This window comes from Triticum urartu, chromosome 7A (genome assembly GCF_056163025.1).
Source record: "Triticum urartu cultivar PI428250 chromosome 7A, HENAU_Tu73, whole genome shotgun sequence".
NCBI classification, from domain to species: Eukaryota; Viridiplantae; Streptophyta; class Magnoliopsida; order Poales; family Poaceae; genus Triticum; species Triticum urartu.
This window is the reverse complement of record NC_141879.1, coordinates 676,730,978-676,737,502: the sequence shown is the minus strand read 5'-3', so window position 1 is coordinate 676,737,502 and position 6,525 is coordinate 676,730,978. Positions and strand designations below refer to the sequence as shown.

Sequence of the window (6,525 nt, the reverse complement as noted above, 5' to 3'; positions counted from 1 at the left end):
GAATAAAGTCAATACAAAACTCAATGACCTCCTCATTGTGATGGCCCTTGGAGATGCTTCCCTCTGGCCTAGCACGGTTATGAACATATTTCTTTAAGACTCCCATGAACCTCTCAAAGGGGAACATATTGTGTAGAAATACAGGACCCAAAACGTTAATCTCTTTGCATAGGTGAACTAGGACGTGCGTCATGATGTTGAAGAAGGATGGTGGGAACACCAACTCGAAACTGACAAGACATTGCACCAAATCATTCTCTAACCTTGGTATGATTTCTGGATCGATTACCTTCTGAGAGATTGCATTGAGGAATGCACATAGCTTCACAATGGCTAATCGAACGTTATACGGTAGAAGCCCCCTCAATGCAACCGGAAGCAGTTGCGTCATAACCACGTGGTAGTCATGAGACTTTAGGTTCTGGAACTTTTTCTCTGCCATGTTTATTATTCCCTTTATATTCGACGAGAAGACAGACGGTACCTTAATACTGAGCAGGCATTCAAAGAAGATTTCCTTCTCTTCTTTGGTAAGAGCGTAGCTGGCATGACCCTGATGTATGCCGTCTTTTCCGTGCATACGTTGCTGGTCCTTCCGTGCCTCAGGTGTACCTTTTGTCTTCCCATACATGCCCAAGAAGCCAAGCAGGGTCACGCAAAGATTCTTCGTCACGTGCATCATGTCGATTGCGGAGCGGACCTCTAGGTCTTTCCAATAGGGCAGGTCCCAAAACATAGATTTATTCTTCCACATGGGTGCGCGTTCGTCAGCGTCATTCGGAACAGGTTGTCCGCCAGGACCCTTTCCAAAGACTACCTTCAAATCCTTGACCATATCATGTACATCAGCCCCAGTACGGTGGCGAGGCTTCGTCTGGTGATCCGCCTCACCTTTGAAATGCTTGCCTTTCTTTCTTACGGGATGCCTGCTCAGAAGAAATCAACGATGTCCCAGGTACACATTCTTCCTACAATTGTCCAAATATATATTTTCGGTATCATCCAAACAGTGCGTGCATGCGCGGTATTCCTTGTTTGTCTGTCCTGAAAGGTTACTGAGAGCAGGCCAATCATTGATGGTCACGAACAGCAATGCCTTTAGGTCAAATTCTCCCCCCATGTGCTCATCCACGCACGTACACCTGTTCCATTCCACAGCTGTAAGAGTCTTGAACTAATGGCCTTAGGTACACATCAATGTCGTTGCCGGGTTGCTTAGGGCCTTGGATGAGCACTAGCATCATAATGAACTTCCGCTTCATGCACAACCAAGGAGGAAGGTTATACAAACATAGAGTCACAGGCCAGGTGCTATGGTTGCTGCTCTGCTCCCCAAAAGGATTAATGCCATCTGCGCTTAGACCAAACCATACGTTCCGTGCGTCATCTGCAAACTCCTTCCCGTACTTTCTCTCGATTTTTCTCCACTACGACCCGTCGGCGGGTACTCTCAACTTTCCATATTTCTTACGGTCTTCTCTGTGCCATTGCATCGCCTTGGCATGCTCTTTGTTTTGGAACAAACGTTTCAACCGTGGTATTATAGGAGCATACCACATCACCTTGGCAGGAATCTTCTTCCTAGGGCGCTCGCCCTCGACATCACCAGGGTCATCGCGGCTAATCTTATAGCGCAATGCACCACATACCGGGAAAGCGTTCAAATCCTCGTACTCACCACGGTAGAGGATGCAGTCATTCGGGCATGCATGTATCTTCTGCACCTCTAACCCTAGAGGGCAGACAGCCTTCTTTGCTTCGTACGTACTCTCAGGCAATTCGTTGTCCTTTGGAAGCATATTCTTTATCATTACCAGCAACTTTCCAAATCCCTTGTCAGATACACCATTCTCTGCCTTCCATTGCAGCAATTCCAGTGTGGTGCCCAAATTTTTCTTGTCAGCTTCGCAATTCGGGTACAACAATTTCTTGTGATCCTCTAACATGCGCTGCAACTTCTTCTTCTCCAAATCACTTGCGCAGTTTCTCTTTGCATTGGCAATGGCCCAACCTAGATCATCAGCAGGCTCATCTGATGCCTCTTCTTCAGCTTCTTCCCGCATTGCCGGCTCAGCTTCTTCCCCCATTGTTGTATCATCGTATTCAGGGAACCCATGGCCAGGACAGTTGTCGTCGTCCTCTTCTTCTTCATTGTCTTCCATCATAACCCCTCTTTCTCCGTGCTTGGTCCAAACATTATAGTGGGGCATGAAAGCGGACTTAAATAGGTGGACGTGAATGGTTCTTGACGTAGAGTAATTGTGATCATTCTTACAGATAGCACATGGACAAGGCATAAAACCATTCGCCCGCTTGTTTGCCTCAGCCGCAAGCAGAAAAGTTTGCACACCATTAATGATCTCGGGAGAGCATCGGTCATCATACATCCATTGTTAGCTCATCTTCATTACACAACACCGAAAAGACCAAATTAATACAAGTTCATACATAAAGTTCATACATATATATATAGTTCATACAACACTTAAATGCAACAAACAAATTACTCTCTAGCTAAAACATTTAAATGCAACAACAAATGCGATCAAGATCGCAACTAAGGTAACAATTGATCCAACAGCATAATGATACCAAGCCTCACTATCAATGGCATATTTTCTAATCTTCAAGCGCATTTTCTCCATCTTGATCTTGTGATCATTGACGACATCGGCAACATGAAACTCCAATTCCATCTTATCCCCTTCAATTCTTTTCAATTTTTATTTCAAATACTCGTTTTCTCTTTCAACTAAATTTAACCTCTCGACAATAGGGTCGGTTGGAATTTCCGGTTCACATACCTCCTAGATAAAAATATCTATGTCAACTTGATGTGCATAATTTGTCATAAACATGAAATGCAACAACTAGTTTTAAAAGAGAATATACCACATCCGAATCATAACAAGGACGAGGGCCGACGGGGACGGATATCAAAACCATGGCACTATGTATAACAAACAACGTACGGGTAAGATAATTATACGAGTAACTATATCCAAATCACACAAACATCAATTTGGTAACGTAAAACATTCATGAACAAGAGGCTCACCACAAGGTGGTGCCGGCGACGGGACGGTGCGGGCGATCGACGGTGGTTACGACGGAGATTTAGAAGGCACTAAGTAAACCACACCTACATATGCAAACTAAGTGTTATTTTTGACCTCAAATTGCATATAAATCAAATAATAGCACATATAATTCCTCCAAATTACTAAACTCATAAATTAATCACTATACAAAGCATTGCAAGAGCTAATCTAGCAATGAGAGATGAAAGGACAAAGTTGCTAACCTTTGTGATCATTTGAATGGATGAGAGCCTTCAAATCTTGACAAATTTTAGGCAGAATGTGTGATGAGCTCGAGAGGAAGAGGGGAAGAACAGAGAGGAGAGGGGAAAGGGGAAGAAAAGAGCGCGCTCGGGTGGATGAAGGGTTTATGTAGGACGACCTTTAGCATCGGTTCGTGCCACGAACCAGTACTAAAGGTGCTGGAGGGGCCCCGGACTGACAACATCCTGCCACCACTCACTTTAGTACCAGTTTGTGGTATGAACCAGTGCTAAAGGTTCGCCACGAACCGGTACTAATGAGAGCGGCCGGCTAGCCGTTGGAACCGGCACCAATCCAAACATTAGTGCCAGCTCAAAATCAAACCAGCACTAATGTGCTTGACATTTGACCCTTTTTCTACTAGTGACCAACTCTTCACCGAACTAGTGCACCTATACAATTTACCATTGTATTGGGTGTGTTGGGGACACAAGAGACTCTTTGTTATTTGTTTGCAGGGTTGTTTGAGAGAGACCATCTTCATCCTACGCCTCCCACGGATTGATAAATCTTAGGTCATCCACTTGAGGGAAATTTGCTACTGTCCTACAAACCTCTGCATTTGGAGGCCCAATAAAGTCTACAAGAAGAAGGTTGGGTAGTAGACATCACGGGGCTATCTTCGGACGCAGTGGATCCGGAGGAGGAGTTGGAGGAGAGGATGAGGAGGAGGAGGAGGATGTGGGGGATGCTGGCAATGGGGATCTGCTGGCGGAGCAACAGGCCATCCTCGATTCCCTCCGGCCGGACTCGACTGCAGAGGCAAGACGTCGTCGCCGACAGGACTTGGAGGCACAAGAGGCCGTAGACGAGGCGGAGCTATTCGCCTACATGGATGAGGTCAAGCAGGAGGAGGATAAGCCAAAGCCCTCCTACCCGTCCGTCCAGCCGGCGCCCGGTACCGTCGTCGTGGACATCTCCGACGACGAAGAGTAGCTAGGGTAGTACGTAGATGTAGTATGTAGGATTAGTTTTCCATGTTTTGTATGGATTTAGGGAATGAAATACGAGAGAGGCGAATGCAAAGTGGTAAATTGACGTGCTCGGTTAGTGCCGGCGGACGGGTCCGCGGGCGTTTGAGTGGCCGGATTTGCAATGTCCGTTGTAGATGTTCTTAGGCTTTTTATATTACAAGGAAGATGTTTATAACCGTCAAAAAATGTTGTCTTAGATTTGTGTAAAAGAAAGATTTGTATAGATACAGTACTATCAAGATAAATCTAAGACAAGTAATTTAGAATGGACATATCTATACCTATACCTATACCTATACCTATACCTTACATATATATATAATACTAATAAAGCAAGGTGCGTTTCTCCAATATTTTCATCCGTTCACCGCCGATTTTTTTTCTATCCGGGGTGGTACTAAATTTTTGTTCCACTAGAAAAGACAAAAAATGTGTCCAGAAATCCGCAATTGGGCCAGGCGCACTCCAGCCCAACAAAGCCAACCCAGTAATTATCCTGCCCATGCGTTGTGAAGAACTTATTTGTCGCACGCGGCGACAAATAGTTGAAGGTACGCACAGGTTGCCCACGACTGGGCCGACTCGTTTTTGTTTCTTCAGTGTTCTATTTCTGTTTTTATTTTCCTTTTTCTATTCCTTTCTCTATACATATACATATATCTACTAATAAAGCATGTGTGTTTCTCTAATTTTTATTTTTCCATGAAATAAAAATATTCAAAATATATTCATAATTTCAATTTTTGTTCAAATATTCAAAAAAACAGCATTAAAAAAATGTATTCCTGTTTTGTAAAATAGTAGAAACTTAAAAAATCTGCGTTCAGAATTTCCTCAATATTTAAAAAATGTTGCCATTTAAAAAAAATCTATTTCAGAATTGTTCGTTATTTTTTTATAAATTTAATATTTTATAAAATGTTCCATATTCAAAAAAAATTCTTGTTTAATGAAAAGTTCACAAAAACAAAATAATGTTTGCGTCTAACAAAACATTTTTTTAATGTTTCCCTTTTAAAAAAATCAATAATGTGTTGTTTTTATAAAAGGTTCATTTGTTCAATTTTTTTTCAATTTCAATAAGTATTCATGTTTCTAATTTTGTTTGTGTTTTTCCAAAATTATGTGGAATTTAAAAAAAAAATCACATTTTTAAAACTGTCCGGGCTTTCAATATTTTTTTACGTTTCCAAGAATATTCGGCAGTTCATATTTCTTTGAATGTTCAAAAAAAAAATCAAATCTGACACTATTGTGTTTTCTTAAATATTCACGCTGGCCATTGGTTAGCAGCGCACGTTTGTTCGATCCTGGTTGGATATAAATTAAAAAAATTGTGGCCATGTGCCAATAAAAGAGAATATGTGGTTTGGCTCTAATTAGAAAAAAATTGTGGATACGTGAGTGCTAAAATAGTCAAAGAGAATAAACCGTCATAATGAAGGAACATTCATGCCTGATTATGCTTACGAAACAGGATTTATGCGCTGCAATTAGTAATCCATCCGGTTACGTCGTCGTAGGAGAGTGGTCGAAGCAACCGTGTCCCGAAGGTCGTCACACATCCACCAAATGAGGAGGCATGCACAACCCCGAGATGGAGGCGGACGCGGAAGAAAAAGACACGAGTTGGGTGCTCACCACCACGTCTACCAACCCCACCACTATCAAGATTTCACGGGCCAAGCATGTCCAGAGAGAAGACCGCAACTGCTTGCTCTGTCACCTATCTTTGTGGAGACCGTTTTTTTTGGACACATCGATTATCTTTCCCGTTGCTTGTCGTAAATAAAATATCTCTACCATTGCAACGCACGGGCATATATGCTAGTTATAATAATTCTAAGGAAAGCAATTCTATTTGTAAGGGTTTTGATTTTTCGGTAAAACTTGTATTACTCGCAGGGACGGATACAAGGGGGGACGAGGGGGGGCGAGTGTTGGGGAACGTAGTAATTTCAACAAAATTTCCTACGCACACGCAAGATCATGGTGATGCATAGCAACGAGAGGGGAGAGTGTTGTCTACGTACCCTCGTAGACCGTTCGCGGAAGCGTTATATCAACGCGGTTGATGTAGTCGTACGTCTTCACGTCCGACCGATCCAAGTACCGAAAGCACGGCACCTCCGAGTTCTGCACACGTTCGGCTCGGTGACGTCCTCGCCTTCTCGATCCAGCAAGAGGGGCGAAGTAGTAGATGAGTT

The 6,525-nt window shown here is 43.0% G+C and overlaps 1 long non-coding RNA gene across 1 annotated transcript; it reads right to left on the bottom strand.

Moving 5' to 3' along the window:
- Positions 1-2,704: 2,704 nt before the first annotated feature.
- Positions 2,705-3,193, bottom strand: LOC147961382 (uncharacterized). The gene is made up of 3 exons (XR_015610623.1): positions 3,059-3,193; positions 2,893-2,950; positions 2,705-2,807 (listed from the first exon to the last, which is right to left on the bottom strand). It is a non-coding gene; the product is annotated as an uncharacterized LOC147961382 (long non-coding RNA).
- Between the last annotated feature and the right edge of the window lie 3,332 nt (positions 3,194-6,525).